This window comes from Alligator mississippiensis, chromosome 3 (assembly GCF_030867095.1).
Source record: "Alligator mississippiensis isolate rAllMis1 chromosome 3, rAllMis1, whole genome shotgun sequence".
Taxonomy (NCBI): domain Eukaryota; kingdom Metazoa; phylum Chordata; order Crocodylia; family Alligatoridae; genus Alligator; species Alligator mississippiensis.
Genome location: NC_081826.1, coordinates 82,211,946 through 82,233,283, shown reverse-complemented (window position 1 = coordinate 82,233,283; position 21,338 = coordinate 82,211,946). Strand labels below are relative to the sequence as shown.

At 45.7% G+C, this 21,338-nt stretch overlaps 1 long non-coding RNA gene across 1 annotated transcript; it reads right to left on the bottom strand.

Moving 5' to 3' along the window:
* Positions 1–653: 653 nt before the first annotated feature.
* On the bottom strand, positions 654–2,534 carry LOC109285957 (uncharacterized). The gene is made up of 2 exons (XR_002093862.2): positions 2,449–2,534; positions 654–989 (listed from the first exon to the last, which is right to left on the bottom strand). It is a non-coding gene; the product is annotated as an uncharacterized LOC109285957 (long non-coding RNA).
* Between the last annotated feature and the right edge of the window lie 18,804 nt (positions 2,535–21,338).

The window sequence follows — 21,338 nt, the reverse complement described above, 5'->3', positions numbered from 1 at the left end:
TGTTATCTGCTATGTTGATGTGTATCACAAATTAAGTAAACCTAACTTGTATAGATTAGACCTTATTTTAGCTACAAATATCAGCTGTAGACAACAGTAACTCTGTTTAACTTGCTGTAACTGAAGACTGCACATCATTTCTAGAAAAAAAAGAGGTGTTGTATTTTCAAGTTCTTCAATTACTATGAAACTATTTTTATAGATCTTGCCCTGAAGCTTATGATTTTTTTTTCAAAAATGCTTGAGCTAAAAACATCATTTCTTGTATTTCTATTTTTATCATAGTTACTGCATCTCAGCTTATCAGCACTGAAACACACTGCTTAAAAAAAAAAAAAAATTATATATATATATATATATATATATATATATATATATATATATATATATATATATATATATAAAAACACTTTGCTCTCCATTTTTCCTGTGGTGATAGTAAAGGAAAGCAATTTTACTGGGATTTAGATACAAACACACTGCCAAGGCCATGAAGAGCCAATGAAAACAAAATCTAACTAATATGTAATGAAACAAGTATTCACAGGATTATTGCATGAACGTAAAGGGTGACAGGGTCTTATCTCCCCATTTATTCAGTTTTGGGGAGAAAGATAGATGGTTTAGTTGTTTAAAGAACACAGGCCTGGGAGTTGGATAAGAATGTGGAATTTAATGTAGATTAAAAGGAGGAATCTTTATGTCCATAAGCACAGTACTTGAACAAGTTTTGAAGTAAAGACTGACTGTTAATATTACAGCTGGGCAGGGTTTCCCCGTCTCCTAGTTCTGGTGGAGGGGGGGCTTGGAGTCTCCTAGCTTTAGTAGAGCTGGGCATGGTGTCTTGAGGTTTTAGTAGGCCTAGGTACAGGGTCCTTGGTCTTCTGACTTCAGTGGGGTGGGCAGGGTTTCCGGTCTCCTAGGTTCTGTGTGGGAGGACAGCTCCATTTTCCCAGTTCTGAGGTCTTCTGGCTCCAGCAAGAGGTGCTCTGCAGGAGTGAAAGCAGTGTGCATAGGACAGAGCTCACTGACTATCTGACCCACTCTCCCCTACCTCCTTCCATGGAGGGGAGTGGGAACAGTGGAGCATTGTAGGATCCTGGAGACCCCAGGGTCTCCTATCACACTGCATAGAACTACCCATACAGAAAAAGAATCACTTCATTTTGAGCTACTTTTAAATAGTACTTCATTCCAGCAGGGTCACTTTTGGAGTGCTTCAGCCATTTTTTGAGCATTAAGGGGCATGTACATTTGTCTGCCTTGCTATTTGAAGCCCTTCAATGATGTGTGAAACGCTTCAAATATGACACCTGCTAATACCCATATCTTATTGCCAGCATGCGCAGTGGAGGTTGTGGAATCTTTAATCTTGGAAATTTTTAAGAGCAGGTTAGATAGACACTTGGTTGAAATGGGTAGTCACAAATAATCCTGCCCTGAGCAAAGACTTAGACTAGATAAGGGGTGGGCAATGAATTCAACAGTAAAGCCACATAATGCGTTTTGGTGAGCTGCAAGGGCTGCACACACAAAATATTTCAGAATAGATAAAAAACAAAGTGTATACTAAAAATAGAACATCTACTATAACCTATTTTAATTTTATTTCAAAAAATATTTTTGAACTGATTTAAAGTTTTTGAGTAGCATATATAGAGGAAGAGATTTGCATAACAGTTCAAAATAAAGTCTTACTCTTCTATATTGTGTATGGGGGTGTGACAGGTTGCCCCCCCAGCGCCACTTTCTGGATCACCTGCGCCTTATGCGGGGCACCCTTGGAACCCTCTTGGACCTCTGCTGTCCTTCTCCAATCTCTCCTACCATGTCTTGATGTTATTAGTATGCGAGCAGGAGACTACCGATCCTATTGTGTATGCTGGGGGTCTCTCCTATAAGGTTCTGACCCCGTACCTAAGCCTCATGAGCTATGCGTGGCTCCTACCACCCCAATACCATGCCCCAAGCCTCGCAGATAGAATAGATGTTTTTCAGTCTCTCAGAGCCCTCTCTGTAATGCCGCCTTTCTCTCGGGCCCTCTCTGTAATGCCGCCCTTCTCTCGGGGCTCTTCTACCATGCCGCCCCCGCTCAGGGCTCACCACACTGCTGCCCCCTCCTCTGGGGCTCACCACACCCACACTGGGTGTCTCCACAACCCCCCCTTCTCTGAGGCTTCTCAGCCGCCCCCTCCTCCGGGGCTCATCACGCCCGCTCTTGGGCTTCTCCACAATGCCCCCATCTCTGGGGCTTCTCAGCTGCCTCTCTCTGGGGCTGGGGTCTATACACCCCGAATACTGAGCTCTCACCAGCGCTGGGTCCCCGCACTAGTGTGAGTCCCCTATGAGGCCTCCTCCATCCCCTGATAGCCTCACCCAAACCTCCAGTAATAAACAACATAACAAAACACAAGCCCCAAGGCTATAACACAACTTAAAGCTGCCCACCTTATGGTCATCATCCTTTACCCGGCTTGGGCTGTACCTGCGGGTCTCACATCATTGCTCAGGAAGCTCCTTCCTCTCTGGCTGCTGGCAGATAACTGCCATCTGGCCTCCTGCCTATGGTTTATATAGGAGCCAGGCCCTGCCCCTTCTTGTCAGCTGGCCAGGCAGGTGCGGATCATTAGCCCCCTCTAGTTGCCTCAGCAACCGGCACCTGAGGAGTCTTCCCCGCTTTCTCAGTAGCAGGCACCATAGTGCCCTGCTACAGGGGGCTTGGTGTGTGGGTGTTTGTATAGGAGGTGTGTGAGGGGTGGGTGTGGGTGCATTGCAGGGTGGGGGGCTGCCCACATGCTAGGTCCCAGGAGTTGGCTGGGGTTAGGAAAAGGTACAGAGGGAAGGCAGACGGTGGATGCAGAAGAGGTCTCCCATGCGGTATGGTGTAGGTGCAGTCCCATCCGCCCTTCCCCCAATTCAGCCCATGGCTGCCCCTGCAGTGCTGTGCATGGGGCTGAGCCCTGCCTGGATCTGCCTGTGCCATGCTCCTGCCTGCACCTACGCCATGCCTGTTGACTGCCCCAGCCCTGGCCCAGGCCACAGGCTGCTCATCATACCAGGTGGGCAGAGTGGGTGGAAGGTAGCCAGGAGCTGGAGACCCATGCACTGAGGAAGGAGCCGTCTGGCTGCAGCTTCCCCACAACCTGGAGCAGCACAACAGGGGCAGGAGAAGGAGCTGCTGGAAGTGGGGGGAGCTGAGATGTACCTGGGCAGCAGCAGGAGCAGGCTCGCCAAGAAGCTGTGCATGCTGGCTGGTGCTGGGACCAGGGTAGTTGTCAATTGTAGATGGAAGTGTGGCACAGGCTGCCACGAGCAGGAGTGGGTAGGGCTTGGCCCTATGCAGAATGCTGCAGAGGCTGCCACAGGCTGGAAACAGTCAGTTGATGGGTTGGATTTTGCTCAATCTTGGACATCTAGCTGGATTTCTTAAAGTCCTTTCCAACCATATTTTTTCTGTGGCTCTATGATTAAGTTTCCCTGATATTTGCCATTGTAATAACACATTGGTTTTAGCTTCTCTGACTAACAGCTTGGTTGAAAATTTCCACCAGATGTCTGCCTTGGGCTTGATTTTTTTTTCAAAAGCTTCTGCCAAAACAGTGCAGACAATGAGGTTTAAAAAAAAATCATTGTTCTGTCAGGTTTTAAAAAATGACCTTTGCAGCCATTCCACTGAAAAGCTGTAGTGTCCTCATGCCTTGGAGAGGGGGCTAGGGTGGCATGGGCACTAAGGTGCATGGTTGGCAGGCTGCAAGTTCAAGGCTATAGCAGAAATGCTCATGGTGTGGCCCTGTTAAGTTCTAACAAATATGCCTGTGGCACAGCCTGGTGAGAACCCAACAAATTCTGCTCAATACCTTGTCACAAGAATGTGGAAAGGAAGGGAGGATGCTTTGGAGAAATGAATAGTAATTTAACATGGAGTGGGCTATCAGTCAAGGAGGTGCCTTTTGTTGGTCTCATAAATATCCACTCTAATTAAGTTATAAGCCTGGTTTTCACAATTTTATGCATGTACTCGCTAGAGCTCTGCAGCTAAAATCTCTGAAAATTCTGTCCTCATAGAGCACGCTGCCTTACAAAACATGTCCTAAGATTTGAATACTTGACTCTGAAATCTTAATCTGCTCACACATATAAACCCCCTCCCAAAAAACCAAAACAGTGTTTTACTTTAAACACAGCACACCCCCATGCTGAACCCAGTGCATGTTCAGAAGAGGCATCACATTAGTTTGAGCTGGCTCACCAAATGTCTGTATAGATCAGGTGCTCCACTGGGGCTTCTTTGGTACTTTTATCTAATAGCTGTAGCTGATTTAATATTTGTAGCTGATTTAATCAGCTATTAGATAAAAGCACCAAAAAGCCCTGCTGAGGTGTGCAATCTATGTGGACACTGCAGAGCCAGGTCAAACTAATGCGCTGCGTCTTCTGATAAAGTTTTTTTTCCCTATGTCTGTCAGCAGCTCCTATGTTCTTTTTACATAGGATTTTTTTTTTGTAATGTAGATCCATAAATAATTTACTGTTCCAGTAAGTTATATCCCTTTCTCTAATCATTTGGTGCTTCAGAACAGAAAGGTGCTCCAACAGTATTGCCAGCTATGATTAATTTAGTACGAGTTTTTTTGAAATTTAGTGCATTTCATTTTTACAGCCTTAGCTCCTGTTGAGTTGAATATGAGCTTTTTCTGTTATTTTTTTTTTTAAAAGATACTTATTTTCAGCCCTCATGAGTGCTGAGGGAGACTTGAAAATGTGGGTCCTAAAGTCTCAAAACTAGAAGGTAAACAAGTAACATATAATCTTTTTCAAATCACTTACTTGGGGGGGGGGGGGATTATGATTTTTGGATGCCTGGAGTTGAACGTACTTTATGTTCAACTTTGTCCTGCTGAGCACTAGAGAAATACAAATAATAAGTAACAACAATAATAATAACAATGCAGCATGTAACAATGCACTGTTGATAGTCTTGATTATTTAATTCAGTGTTTGTATGGGTTTCTCATCACTGCAGTTTTCACCAAGAAGCTTAATCAGGTATAATCTCTGTTCCCTATTAATGTTTCCTCATTAACTATGAGTATCCTGTCTATAATGCAAATACATAGTGACTTTAAATTTTTCATACCACTACACTGACCCTTTCTTTTCATCTTCAACATCTGTGTTTCAGTGAATCAGAAAATGACTGAGATCCAGTTATTGAATATGTATTGAGATGGTCAGAAAATCATGAAGCCAAAACAGAAACTGCTTAACACACTACTTCTTGTCTGATGAAGAGCTTGTTTTTGTAATATTGACTAGTGTCATTTTAGTAATAAATGGAAGTAATCAACAACTTATTTACTCTAGAATGTCAACTTAAGCTGTGGTTCCAGAGAATAAAAGGCAGAAAATCTATCAGCTAGATAATAAAAGTACCAAAAATATATTGGAGCCATTGAAAAATGTCCCTTGTTCTATAGATGGAATCCATGTTCCAGTTGTGATTAATAGAGTTAGACAGGAATTTTTCATTAAACATTTTCTTTGTCAGAACTGCAGCTTCTCTTGGAAATATAAATCAGTTTTGATGCTTTAGGTAGGTGATGTTTCTGGGGTCCAGAACAGTTTCTAGTCTAAATGAGAGAAGCCTGCCAAAGAACAGTCCATATTGCAGTAATTGGGTCACACCTAGAATGAGAGAGACCCAGTTTTGAATCCTAGCTGTTCTTCATTCAGGACAGGGACTTCAGCATGGGTCTTCCATGTGATAGGTAGGCAGGACATACCTAACCATCAGACTATTTTAGGATGGGATTTTCATAGTATTTCCCATTAGGCCTTTTCCATTTTGTATAAAGTAAAAAATAACTGATGCAGAGAAAGCAAAAGAAACTGAGTCATTAGTTCAGTGACTAGGGCAAACATCCAGTATAAAGGAGGTCCATATTCAAGTCCCTGATCCAGGCAGAACAGGGACTCCAGCTAGGACTTCCACATGGGTAATGGGTGCCCTCCTCACTAGACTCTTTGTTGGCGTCTGTTTTGTTTTTTCTTCAAAATGTTGAGATGTTTTCATTCCTATGTAATATAGTAAAATTTTCTAATATCTTACAAAACTTTCTGGAATGGAAAAATACTTTCCAATCCAGCTCTATTGAAGAAAGACTTGTGATTAGCACTGGCTGAGCACATGGAACAGGAAGTCCGCAATTACTTAGGGCAGGGGTTGCCAACCTTTTCAGGCTGTGGGCGGGGGCAGGCGTTAAGAGGAGGAGGGTCCATGTTACCAGGGCCTGCAGATCCAGCGGGCCCCAGCCCAGACTGCAACCCTATTACTATGAGGGGAAAAATGAAGGCTAAATTGTAGGTCATGCTTGAGAATATGTATGGAAAGTTATGTTCTACCTATATGGGGTCTCCACTGTGAGATTTGCTGGAACCAATTAGAAGCAGAACAAGTAACATTGAGAACCGTGAGTTTCTGGCCAGCCCAGGACCCTTCCATGGGACAGACAGAGTGTGCTTGTGCAGTTAATGCTAGGACTTGTCATTTGAGAGACAGGGATTTATGTTTCCCTATGTGACATGCTTTCTCAAAAATGACAAGTCCCAGAATCCATTGTGCATATAGGTGGAGAAGGGAGGGAAAAAGCACCATATAACAAGGGACATTGATCCCAGGGACAGTGGAAGCCACAGTGTTGCTGGTAGGATTTACAGGCCCAAAAGTGAGTAATGAGTTAGGCCTGGTGGTCTAAACCTTGCACAGAGTAGAAGTGAAACAGGGTTAGGGTTAGTGCCTGCAAGGAAAGGACATTGCTTTCTCTCTCTCTCTCTCACACACACACAACATGTCTGGCTATAAATGCAAGTCAGGCAGCCACAACCCTAAGGAGGTAAAACAAAGGGAACTAAAAGAAGCTAAAGGACACTAATCAATCCTCCATTTTTTCGAAACAGAGAAGGCCTTTTTTGCAGTCTGGCTCAGGCAATACACTAACCAGTGAAGTAGATGAACAAAAGCAAGATGGAAATGATTTTAATATAGAGGCTGTATCTGTGGCAACTGATGGTGATGAAAAGCTGCCAGATGCATCATGTGACTCCAATCTAATGCTTTCAAAAGATAGTCGGGTAATATCACCATTAGCACCACTACATTCAGAAGAAGGCTTACAAAAAACAGGAGAGAGTAGTACTACACTATCTGATTCATGCTTTTTTCAAAGACCCAGGCTTGTGGCCTAAAATGATAACAGATTCTGTCCATCAAAAAATTGTTCTATCTGGTGTCCTGACTTTTGAAGAAATGTGGAAGCTAGCAAAGTCAATTCCAAAAGATGTTGGTGGGCATAAGTTTTCTGAATTTCTTCTCAAATGTAAGACTTCCAGTGGAGAACAGCTACCAAGAGACTCGCTTGCCTGGAGTCCTACCAATCAAACGTTGTATTGTTTTCCATGTCGGTTACTTTCTGAAGGGAGACAAAAAGAACACAGTATGCTGGCAAAAAGTGAAGGGTATTCCCCAAATGTGAAAAAATGGCAAAAGCTATATAATAAACTTCCTGAATATGAAAAGACTATAGAACAGAAAACTTGCTACTGCCAGTGGAAGGAATTACAGCAGTCACAGTCAGGTGCACATGGAGTGGACAGAGAGGTTCAAAAACAAATATTAACAGAAGCAACAAGATAGAAGGAAATATTGGAAAGATTGTTGGATGTTACCTTATATCTTGCTTCAAGAGGTTTAGCATTCCAAGGAGATAATGATCTGATAGGTGACCCACGCAATGGCAACTTTTTTGAAACTCTTGAGTTAATAGCTCATTATGACAGGATCACTTGTGACCATTTGGCCAAAGTCAAACAGAAGCAAACAGAGGGCAAAATGATACAAAGACAGGCTCATTATCTCTTATGGGAGAGTCGGAATGAGTTTACTAAATTATGCAGTAAGAGCATGCAGAAGGCCATCTTTGCAGAGAGAGAAAAGGCCATTTATTATTCTATCATATGTGATGCTACTCCTGATGTCTCTCACCAAGAACAACACATGCTGATATTCCAATTTGTAGTTCACAACAAAAAAAAGATTTTGGGGGGTTTATTAGCTTTGATTTAAAAATGGGGAACAGATAACTGAAATGCCAATTGCCAGCTTGAACCATCATAACATTCCTCTTGATGACTGTAGAGGTCAATGTTTTGATAATGGCTCTAATATGTCAGGGAAAATAAAAGGTGTTCAGGCTTGCATTATGTCCAAAAATGAACTTGCTGTGTATTCTCCTTGTGCTTCCCATTCACTAAATCTTGTAGGAGTTAATGCTGTAGCAGCATGTAGTGAAACATTAACATTTTTTGGTTGTGTACAGCACCTTTTTTTTTTTCAGTGCTAGCCCTGTGCGGTGAAAGATTATAATAGATAAGGTACAATGCTCACCACTCTCTGTCAGATGCATGCTGCAGTGCACGTGCTGATACTATCCATCCACTCACAAAGCATCTTCCAGGTATTCTGGAAGCATTGGAATGTGCTCTTGAATCAAATTTGACACACGACCCTCAATCGCACCTGGAATCCCTGAAACGGTGCTTCGACTCATTTTCATGCCTTTTGTTGGCTAGCTTTTGGTACGAGGTTCTTTCAAGTATTGATGACAGAAACAAGATTTTACAAGCCAGGGGAATCTCTCTTGAATCAGAGGCAGCTCTCATTGCTGATATTGAAAAAGTAACACAAGTTAGAGATCAGTGGCCCAAAATTCTACAGGAAGCATGTCTTGTAGTGGAAGGCATGGGATTTTTGCCACAATTACCAAAGAAGAGAGGCAAGAAGCGGAAAAAGATTTCATGATGACACAGCTGAGAAATCATGTTCTACCATCTCTGAAAATGATCCAGAATCTTTATTCAGAAGGAATGTTTTTGATGTGACTTTGGACAATGTTAGCAATAGATTAGAGCGCAGATTCAAAGCAACCAATAACATTTGTTTTACATTCTGTTCAGTCCTAAAATATATGATACCAGAGCCTCAGGAACTGAACAAAGCTTCTAAATGTCTACTTCACAGGTATCCTACAGATCTTTCTGAGAATTTTCCTTGTGAAATATTTAATCTGACAAAAATCTTCAACTCTACTTTTGGAAAAGTGTCTGAACTACCCCCACTTATCTTATTAAATAAGAGTTACAAAAAACAAATGCAACTGTTTTTCAGTGAAGTGTGCATAGCCATATAGATCTTTTGCACACTGCCAGTGACTGTAGCAGAAGCTGAAAAAAGTTTCGGCAAACTAGCACTCATCAAAAACTGTAGGCATTCTACTGTGGGACAAGAAGGGTTAAGCCACCTTGCTATTTTGTCTATCGAGTGTGAACTTGCAATAGAAATTTACTTCAGGGAGATAATTCATGATTTTGCAATGAAAAAGGCCAGAAAAATAAAGCTTTAAAGTGAATTGGTCTATTTATAAAATGTTTGCAGCCATGTTGGTCCGTTAGAACAGAAAAATGAAAACATCGACTAGATAATACTATTATTAGGCCCAACAACCAAAAAGTTACAAAATAGTCAGCAATGTAGAAGGTAATTTCAGAGTTAAAATAGAAAATTTTCTTTCATGATTCATGAGATTTTAGGTATGTGGGATGGTGTGTGTGTGTAGGAGGGGGTCCACCTTACAAGTTTGTACTGAGCCCAAAGAAATGATGCTTGGGCCCTGTTTGGACCAGAGTAACTAGGGTCAAAGGAGGGTGGGTGCTAGGACCAATGCTTTTCCTTGCTGTGGCATAGGAGAACCCCTTGCTGCTGAAGCTCCACGTCCATGGACTGCATCCAGTGGCCCTGTGGGATGTGGATTGCCAATCCCATATTTAGAGTCCCTGGACTAAAAAAAACAAACCAAAAAAAGTGTAAATATGTTGATGTAGTAGACCAATTTCTCTGTGTTTTGAAGGGTGGAGGAAGCGGGTAGAATTTTATAGATCTCACTGGACTTGCACCAGTTTCTCCCAGAAGAGAATTTTGACCAATATCTGTTCTGTTCTGTTATTTAGGACAATGGTTATTCTTCTTTGTAATGTGTATCAGTTATTCTAACATATTTTCAAAAAATGCATATGTGATGATGTGCACTTTCTCTTGCCTGACATGTTCATAAGAAATCCAGAAAGCTTATGATTAACCAAGTGAAAGTGCAAATATCTGATTTACACATACAAAAACGGTGTTGTCCAGAATATCTAGATCTGAATGTGGTGAGTCCATTTCAAGTATAAATAGGCAAAGTTAAATTCTGCATTCTAATACTGCATGGTTATGTACCATGTATTTATGGTTCCCTGATTGGAGAGATACTTCTTAACTCACACAACATAATCAAATACTGCTATTAAATGATCTTCCCCTTTTCCCAGTATGGCCCAGAGATACAGAGTGCAGGGATTTAATTACTTTATGTTATGAATTGCTATTATACCTTTTGATCTGAGCACTTGGAACCAGTTTCTGGTCTACCTATTAGGTAACTAAATGGACTTACATGTCTAAATGCCATTCTCTTCTACGTTTCTTGAATTCCTGCAATATGGTTAAGGCAAAAGGTGGGTGGGTTCTCCCCACTGCTTTTTTGTGATTCACTCTTAAGGGTTAGGATAATGGTGAAAAAAGTAGATATATTAATGGATTGTCAGTGACTTTTAGAGGTTGTAATAGAACTGCACCTACCAGGTGCAATAATATATGACCCCTGATTGTTTTTCTAGATTTCAGATGATTTTAAGGGTATTGTGGGTTGCACCTGTTAGAAGGAAAATTTGAGGACATGGTTAAGTATTTCTTTAATGCAGGTCTGTGTAAAGAAGGTACAGATTGTCCTGCTTCCCAGAAATTACTATAGGCCTCAACCAACCAGAGACGGTATCCTTGCCCAATACTATAATCTTTTTCTAGCCAGATTCTACTTAAGAAGCTGTATGTCTTCATTTCTCTCAGGATCATACTACAAATGCTTTGCTGAATGAATAAATCATTTTTTGATCTAGAGGAAACAAAGGAATTGATATTGGTGGTACACTCTCTTCCTTTTACCACATAGTGCCATGGCAACAATATTCCCAGGGAGGTTGAACATATGGGATCAAATCCCCAAAGGGAGAGGAGGGATTTGAACCCAGATTTCCTGCATTCTGGGTGAACATGATAACCAGTGGGCTGTTGGATAGGAGAAGAGCTCAACAATTCTTTTTCCACCAGCAGTTTTTTAAGCTAGTTCTGAATGTATTTTTTTCCCTGCCAAAAATATTCTGTGAAATTTCTGTAGACTTATGAATAATTGTGGAAAAGCTGAAACCACATTTTCAATGAATTTCCAACCCCCACCTCAAGAAATAACCCCTTCCACCCCACACCCCTGCTCAGCTTCTCTGCTTGTCATTGGTTTTCTGTTTCCTTATTTGCCTTCTATGTTGCCTTTGGCTATCTGTGCATGTGTGCTCTTGCTCTCTTGCCCACTTGCTTGCTGTGTGTGTGTGTGTGTGTGCGTGCACGTGTGTGTGTGTCCTTCCCTCTATCAAATGATACTTACTTAATGAAACAATAATACTCTGAATTCACATTCAGTCCTCAATGACCCCCTCTGCCCACATAGTGCATGTCCTTACTGGTCTTGCTGTGGCCTGTGTTCTGGGTGGTAGCTCCTATTGCTTCACTGACTGACTTGAAAGAAGCTGAGGTACTTACATTTATTCAGAATGAAGAGTGACTGTTATAACCACCTGTTTTAGTGATATCTTGTCCGACTCTTACCATAAGTATAGTACAAAACTTCAAAGCCTACATCCTGCACAGAATTTAAATCTATAGTTCTGACTTTGACATTTGAGGTTTAATAATGATTTCAATCACTCCAAAATTCAAGATGCAAAAGTCAGGTAAGAGGCATGGCCCATTTAAAAAAAAGGTCGTTGGCATGTTGCAAATTTAGACCTACTTTATATATCAAATATCCCCAAAGTTCTGGGGAATTTATATCTGAAATTTTGATTGGGGTCCAGTTCTGGTGGCAGTAGTTGAGTTACCCTGGCTGTGAGATGTATCTGCACTCAGGATATAATGCTAAAGCTTTTATAAATTTGTATTAAAGGCAGGTTCACTTATCTTCATCTAGCTGCCGTGACAGAACAAGGAACCAATGTAAAAAGCAATAGAGTAGAATATTAATGCCATCTATTATGCTTTTTTTCTGAAACGTATTCTGATTTCGCTAATATGTTTGCAAACACTCTTCATAGATTTCATAGATTTCATAGACATTAGGGCTGGAAGGGACCTCAAAAGATCATCGAGTCCAGCCCCCTGCCCAAAGGGCAGGAAGTCAGTTGGGGTCATAGGATCCCAGCAAGATAAGCATCCAGTTTCATCTTGAAAGTGTTCAATGAAGGCACTTGAACAACTTCCGGTGGCAGGCTGTTCCAGACCTTGGGGGCTCGGACAGTAAAGAAATTCTTCCTTATGTCCAGCCTGAAACGGTCTTGTAGTAGTTTGTGACCATTCGACCTCGTCATCCCTTGGGGCGCTCTGGTGAACAAATGTTCCCCCAGATACTGGTGGTCACCCCTGATAAACTTGTAGGTGGCCATCAGATCACCCCTGAGCCTGCGCTTTTCCAGGCTAAAGAGCCCCAGGGCTCTCAGCCTGTCATCGTAGGGTCTGCTTCCCTGACCTCTGATCATGCGCGTGGCTCTTCTCTGGACTCTCTCAAGCTTCTCCACATACTTTTTGAATTATGGAGCCCAAAACTGGACACAGTACTCCAGCTGCGGCCTCACTAAGGCCGAGTACAGGGGGAGAATGACGTCCCGGGATTTGCTTGAGGAGCATCTATGGATGCAAGCCAGCGTTTTGGTCGCTTTACTAGCCACAGCATCGCATTGCAGGCTCAAGTTCATCTTGTGGTCAATGATGACCCCCAAGTCTCTTTCTTCCATAGTGCTAGCCAAAATAGCACTGCCAAGCCTATAAGGATGCTGCGGGTTTTTTTTCCCAAGGTGGAGAACCTTTCATTTATCGCCGTTGAACACCATCAGATTCTTGTCCGCCCACTTGCTGAGCCTGTCCAGGTCAGCCTGGATCATCCGCCTGTCTTTTGGTGTGGATGCTTTTCCCCAAAGTTTGGTGTCATCTGCGAACTTGGCCAGTCCGTTTCTGACTCCAGTGTCCACATCATTAATGAAGATGTTGAACAGTATGGGTCCAAGGACAGAGACCTGGGGGACCCCACTGGTCACAGGACACCACGATGAGTGACTTCCATCGATTACTACCCTCTGGGTCCGACCCCGGAGCCAATTTTCCAGCCAGTGGATCGTGGAGGACCCAAGGCAACAATTGGCCAGTTTCTCCAAGAGACGATCATGGGACACCAGATCGAAGGCTTTTTTGAAGTCAAGATATATGACATCAATCTCCTCTCCCTTGTCCAGGTGATAGGTCACCTGGTCGTAGAAGGAAATGAGATTGGTCAAGCAAGACCTACCCACAACAAACCCGTGCTAGCTATCCCTCAGGATGTTGGCATTGGTCAGTCCATTAAGGATGGCCTCTTTAATAAACTTTTCTAAGATCTTCCCCGGGATAGAAGTCAGGCTGATGGGCCTATAGTTAGCCGGATCCACTTTCCTCCCTTTCTTGAAGATAGGCACCACATTGGCCTTCTTCCAGTCTTCAGGCACTACACCAGAGCGCCAAGAGTTTTCAAAGATCCGTGCTAGAGGCTGGGCTATGATGCTCGCCAGCTCCTTGAGTACCCTGGGGTGAAGATTGTCAGGGCCGGCTGACTTGAAGGTATCCAGCTTCTCAAGATGTTCCTTCACGAAGTCAGCATTAATGGAGGGCAGGGGATCACCCTCACCCGGACTTCCCGGCCCTGTAGCGGGCATGGGTGTCCCATGGGGCTGATGAAAGACTGACGCAAAGTACCTATTTAATAGGTTGGCTTTTTCGTGGGTGTCAGTTGTCAGTTGCCCCATCTGGTTCAGCAGGGGTCCAACGTTGCCCCTGCTTTTCCTCCGGCTCCCCACATATCTGAAAAAGGACTTTTTATTGTCCTTGATGCTCAAAGCTAGCTGGAGTTCAGTTGCAGCCTTGGCTTTCCTGGTCAGCTCCCTACAGAACCAGACCAGTGCAGAATAATCCTCCTTGGAGGTGACTCCCATCCTCCATCCTTTGTAGGCCTTTCTTTTTAGCCTCAGGAGGTCTGCTAGGTCCCTGGAGAGCCAGGGGGGCTGCTGTGCCCTCTTGCTGCCTTTCCTCTGAAATGGAATAGACCTAGTTTGTGCATTGAGGATCGCTCCCTTGAGGAGCAACCACTCTTCTTGAACTCCCCTCTCCCCGTGGTCACGGTCCCTTAGGGCCTCACTGACAAGCCTCCTGAGCTTGTCAAAGTCGGCTTTCCTGAAGTCAAGGACTTCCGTATTGCTGACTGACTTGCCAGCTTTTCGGCGGATGGTGAAGGTGATCAGCTCGTGGTTGCTGTCACCCAGCTTCCCATCGATCACTAGGTCGCCGACTAGGTCATCCCCAGTAGCCAGTACCAGGTCGAGCAGCGCTTTGCCTCTCATTGGCCCATAGACTTCTTGAGTCAGGTAGAGGTCATCCACACACGAGAGGAAGCTCTGCGACCGCTCAGATTTTGCTGAGCGATCCTCCCACGAGATGTCTGGGTAATTGAAGTCACCCATGACAACCATGGTCCTGGAGCAAGCTGCCTCAGCCAGTTCCTGGGCAAACTCCTGGTCAAGCTCAGGACTTTGGGTGGGAGGTCTGTAGTAGACTCCCACCATTGTGTCCCCTGTGCCATGTTCCCCACGGATTTTAACCCAGAGGGTCTCCAGCCGTCCACCCTGGTCGCCAATATTGGCTTGCAGGGACGCGTAGCTTTCCTTAACATAGAGAGCTACACCCCCGCCCCTTTTCTCTACATAATCCCTCCTGTACAGGGTATAGCCATCTATCCCCGTGGTCCAGTCATGGGTGGAGTCCCACCAGGTCTCCGTTATCCCTATGACATCGTAATTGTTTGCACTGAGCAGGAGGATGAGCTCCTCCTGCTTATTCCCCAGGCTCCTGGCATTAGTTTACAGGCAGGCAAGTGCCCCCTGGGGGGCTCCTTCCTTGCCCACAGATTTTACCAGGGCTGGGGCTGGGGTGGGCTCCCTTGAGTGCCGTGATCCGCTGGCTTTGCAAGGATTGCTCAGTGGGCCAGCAGTGGCGGTAGTCCCCCCGTCCCCCAATGGGCTTAGTTTAAAGCCCGGTGGAGCAGGTCAGCCAGTCTGGCTGAGAAGAGCCTCCTCCCTAGGGGAGAGAGGTGGAGACCATCTCTTCCCAGCAGCTCGCTGCCTCTCTTGCCAAAGAGCGGGCTGTGGTCATGAAAGCCAAAGCCTTCCTGACAACACCAGCGCTGCAGTCTTTGGTTGACCACATAGATCCTCCTGTCCCTTCTCAGCCCATAGCCTGAGACTGGGAGGATCGACGAGAACACCACCTGTGCCCCCAGGCCCTTAAGCCCCACTCCCAAATCCCTGTAGCGCCTCATGACCTGGCTGGGAGTGCTCCAAGCCGTGTCATTGGTGCCCACATGAATAAGGAGCATGGGATAGTGGTCTGTGGGTTTGAGGAGCTTGGGGATCCTCTCTGCAATGTCCCGGATGCGGGCCCCTGGGAAGCAGCAGACTTGCCGGGCTAAGGGGTCGGGGTGGCAGATTGACCCCTCCGTCCCCCTCAGGAGGGAGTCTCCCACAACAAACACCTTACGTTTTGTCTTGGGGAGAGCAGGGGCGGGAGCTGCAGTTAGGCCCATGTTGCCTGTGGGGGCCGGCAACTCAGCAGGTTCTGCTGGGGCAGCAAGAGGTGCATACCTGTTGCTCAGTTCTAGTGGGGGAGGGGCCTTGGTGCAGCAGGCCTTAGGGCCCTTGACCACCTTGGTCCATGTCCTTGGCTGGACACAGCAGGAGGTCCCAGAGTCCTTCTTTGGCGTGGAGGGAGACTGTGGTCTACCCTCTGCCTCCCGGGGGAGAAGGGCCTGGCAGTAGGAGTCTATCTCCTGCTCTCAGTCCCTGATGGCACGCAGTCTCTGGACTGTGGCCTGGAGCTCCTCCAGCTGGTGCACCAGAGACCCCAAAATGGAGCAGACCCCGCAAGGGGAGGTCACCATACTCCCAGGCCCCAGAGCCTGAAAAAGGGACAGGCAGCCCCCGCAGCCGAGAGCCAGGGGCTCCGTCTGCGTGGAGCCTGGAACCAAGGGCTCCGTCTGAGTGGCCGTCTCTGAGGTGCCGGAGGGGGGGCCGCGGAGCCCGAGGGGACCCTCGGGGTGCAGCGCATGCCCATCCGTGTCATGCCTTTGGTAGGCTGGCTACGGCTGGGGCTGTCTACCCTGGGGGGTGCGCAGGCAGGGTCCAGGGCCCTCCCGCTCTAACTCACGCGCCGGCAGAGAAGTGCGCCTGTTTGCGCAGCCTGTTCACGCGGCTCCGGTTGCGTGGCTCCCTGGGGGGCTGGGCGAAGTAGGGGCCTGGGCGGAGCTTGACCCGACCGGGCTCCACTCAGCCGCCGCCCCCCACACACACACTAAGGGGTTAGCCCCCTCTCTCCACGGGCCCCGCTTACCCCGGCTGTGCTAGGGGTAGGCGGGGGGCTCCGCGGCTACTGGAGGGTTTCTGGGGGGCTTCGGGGGAGCGGGGGCACAGCGAGCTATCATCCGCACGTCTCTCGCCACTTCCGAGGCTAACTGGGCTTTTTCCCGGTCGGCGGGCCCTTTTAAACTGCACGCATGTGCAGTGGGCCTGCCGTCGAGGAAGCTGCTCTTACGGCAATAAGGGGGCCCTGCCCGGGATTTGGGGGACCCTGCCCTACTGGAGGGGGGCTGGTTAGCTTTTATGCTGGTCCACTAGCACAAAGGGAATTTAGAGCCTGCACCTGAGCATTCCACTCACCTGGGATAGCCAACTGAGACTAACCTCTCGTATTAGGGTGGCTTCCATTAGGGTGGCCTGGGGACAAGAGGGAATGGTACCAAATTATGATCATCATAGCAGATCACTATACTCAGCAAGTAGTCCTCGGTGGCTCAGTTTCTAGCTGGGAGGAGGTATTAAGTGGATTTCTTCAGGGGTTTGTTCTGGGTCTGGTATTGTTTAATATTTTCATTAACGATTTGGATGTTGGGACTGAAGGCACATTTAGCAAATTTGTGGGCAACACCATGTTGGATGGAGCTGCAGATACTCTAGAGATTAGGGCTAGGATGCAGAATGACCTGAATGGACTAGAAAAATGGTCCACAGTTAATCAGATGAGATTCAGCCAGGACAAGTGCAAAGTCCTGCACTTGGGATAGAGTAACTGAATGTACAAAAAGACTGGGGAATGACTGGCTAGGCTGCAGTACTGCAGAGAAAGATCTGGAAGTTACAGTGGACTATAAGATGAATATAAGTAAACAGTATGTTACTGTTGCAAAAGAAGCCAACAGCAAAACAAGCAGTTTGTGTGAGCAGGAGTGTCACTTGCAAATCAAGGGAAGTGATTCTGTCACTATATTCAGCACTGGTGAGGCCTCACCTGCAGTACTGTGTCCAATTTTGGGCCCCACACTTCAAGAAGGATGTGGACAGTTTGGAAAGAGTCCCATGCAGGGCAACAAAACTGATTAGGGGCCTGGAAGGCAAGGCATATGAGGAAAGGCTGAAAGAACTGGGGTTGTTTAGCCTGGAGAAGAGAAGGCTGAGGAGGAATTTGATAACTGTCTTCAAATACCTGAAGGGCGACTATAGAGATGATGGAGATGGCCTTTTCTCTATGGCTGTATGAGACAAGCTGTGACCTAATGTTGCAGTAGGAGAAATTTAAGGTGGAGATTAGGAAGAACTTTCTGACTATGAGGGTGGTCAAGCATTGTAACGGGTTATAGAATTTTCATCCTTAGAAGTTTTCAAGAGGAAGTTAGACAGACACTTGGCTGAGATCATTTAGTCAGGGACAGTTTTGCCTTTAGCAAGATTAGATGACCTTGTGAGGTCTCTTCCAGCCCTACTTCCTATGAAGCTTCTTATGATATCCTCCGGCTCTGGCAAAACCACTTCTTGAAAGTCCATTGTGGCAGTATGTGAAAGACCTTTGGGTGCCTGCCAGTTTAAGGGCAGAGTCAGGCAGTCAGCAGGTGTCTGATGGTGGCAGCCATTTTGAGAACAAGGGATATTGTTGCTGCCAGCTGAAGTGGAAACAGCACCTGGCTGACCTGCAGCAGGAGCATGGGGAGGTAAGGGCAAGGGCAAGGGCTTATGGGGATGGCTAGGAGGCTCTTGGTTCTGGGCATGACCTAAAACTGCACCCTGCTGGGGATGGGTGGCCTGGTGGGGCTCCTGGTGGTGTGGGAGCCCCCAGAAAATGCCAGGCCAGTTACCACCCCAGTGAAAGGTGGGCTGGGGTGCCTTAATAACCACAGCCCCCACAACTGGGTGGGTATCCCATAGTAGGGCCTGAGAAGGCAGACCCATGTAAGAGAGTGTGGGCTAGTTGCTCAGAAGCCTGACTTGAGGCACCCTTGACTGGTCAGTGCTGGGGCCAGGACCAGAAGGGTCAAAAGGGCCAGGTCAACCATGAGGGATGCCCAGGGCCAGGGGTTCCAACTGGCCTTGGAGATGAGGCCAAGACCTGTGTGGCCAAAGGTCTGGGGGTGGGGGGGGGGCACGCCCAAGAGAGGGAAGACTGCAGGGAGCTTGGCAACTCAGAATGAGGGTGGAGTAGGCTGCCAGATTAGGAAGGATAAAGTTGGGGTCCTGACTGGAGGGTTATAGGGCCCAGTGTGGGGCTGGAGGCATTAAGACCTGAGATGCCATCTACAAGGCTTGGGATGCAGTACAGGGGTGGTTGGGGCTGCATGCATAGGCCCAGGAGAACAGGGCTGCCAAAAGGCAGCCTCTCACCTAATTAAGACACCAATTATTAAACAACAAGGCCTGGCAGGAGAGCGAGATGGGTGGTTAGCCCAGAAACAGGTGGGCGTGCCAACTTCTGACCATCCCTGTGAAGGCTCCCTGTTACAACCATCATCCATAAATAGAATTCACCTTCTAGCATCCACCAATATCAGGAAGCAGAAATATAGGATAACATTATCTTTGCCCTACTCCCATGTTCACTGCTTTCTTCTCTAGGGAGACTTGGTGATGTAGACCCTGCCATTTAATTAGAACAGGTATGTCATTTGTTCCTTGCCTATGATATTTATTACCTGTTTAATAATTTAACTAACTGAAGCAGTCCCTTCACAGCTTGTGATGCAGATTACAAAATCTTATGCATCCCTGGTTTAGTTGGTATATCAGGTGCCTTCTCTAATTGTTGAGATGCACTGTATTAGATCTGTCACATAGGCATGTCTTTAATAGACTGGACAGTGAGTTTGTGTGTGTGCATGTGCACGCATCCACAGTCATGAAGAGGTGTGCACTTTACATTTTAAACAAACAGTAACTAATGAACCTTCATGTCTACTTAGCTTTATGTGCATGACTGTGCTTTTTACACTAGGCTGAGGAAGGGGTACACACCTGCATAAACAAGGCTTAAAAATGCACCCTGAATACAAGTTCTGCTATTCCCCTGCTTGCATCTTGCATCATGCTGTAATAAAACACACTTCAACAAAATTCAAGAAAATGTTTTCCAAGTACATGTCTGAAAATTCAAACAGACTGATGCTGCCATCTGCTACTTCTGATAAGAGACTCATCTGTCTGTTGAGCAGGTAGTGAAGAGGCAGACTGAAAAAAAAAAAAGATGATAATGAAACAGAAAACATGCTGTTTCTCACAGTTACTCATGGACACGTACCACCTACTTGGGGGTCAAACTAATGTTGTTAAGCATTTAGAATGCATTTTGGTTTCAATTTGAATTAAATATGAATATATGCTGAACATTACCAAGTAAACCTATTGATGTAATTTGGCCACTGAACTCCACTGCAGCTCTTTTTCAGTGACAAGATAAACAAGGGCATGTATGTGATTGTGAGAGAACACTTATCTCAGCTGTGTCATTCATTGCACAATAACAAAATCCTCTTAGTAGGGTGGGGGCATGCAATTGAAATTGCACATAAACGCTAGATTGTACAATTACAACCTGCCCCGTATAAGGTCAGCACACAAGTGTACTCCTCCAGGAACAAACTAGGGAATGATGTATTCCCTGGTTAGTAACTTGTTTCCCTAATCAACACTAAAACATAATTATTTCCCTTTCTATATCAGCTCAGTTGCAATGGCCACACCATTGAACCTTTATGCTTGACATATTTTTCTGTTCCTGTCTGTACAGTCCTCACACCACAACTCACAATGAGGGAAGCCCACCGAAGGGAATTAAGGACCTTGTTTTCCTTCCCTCCTCCTCTCTGCACTTACTGTCAGAAGGACAGGTGACTGCCCTCCCAAATGTTAGTATAACAACTTTAAAAGCCCCTCCATTCTTGGATGAGTGCAGAGCTTTGAGGGGAATCATTTGGCTGAGGTTGATATGGGATGATCAGCCAGAAAAGATGGTTTCAGTAATTGCCCCTGCTAGTGGCACCTGCAGAGGGTGTGGTAGGTGGGGAGGAAAGGAACTTAAAAGAGAGAACTTAGGACAGACAATGAAGGGGTTTGGGATTGCATTGGTCTCTACCATCTTTTGAGGGGGAAGGGTTGGGCAAGGAACAGGGTGGAAGCCTGTTGCTTATATGAGGAAGCTAATGAATGATCTGGGTGTAGAGGGAGAATGATAAGAAACAGATATCAGCAGCCAGGAGGGAGGAAGTACTCAAGGTGAACAGCCCTGTGGAGTGTTGTCTTGGTGATAGGACAAAGGAGGAATTGCAAATTTAATAATGCTGAGCCTACAGGGATAGGATGGGGCCAATGTTAACCTTGTGTTCGAAGGGGCAGAAATGGAAGGACTTTAATTGGGATGAAATACAGTAAGGGGAGGGCTGTGGAGATAAATGGTTATGTTGTCAGATACCCCACTTCCCAGGTGCTGGAGATAAACCCTACTAAATTTTTATCTCCAGCATCTGGGCAGTTATGCATTTTTTCTTTTGAATTATACCTTCAGATTGAGCAAGGCCCCTAGACAATTGTTCCAGGTGAGTCTGTATAGTAGTTGGGCTTCCTTAACCCTGAAAGTTAATTTCCTATCCTTTCTTGTGCCCCTGGGGGTTGAGATGCACTAAGTTATATGCTTTCTTAAAGCATATTATTATGTGATGGGGTAACTGATGAAAACGGGTTTTTTA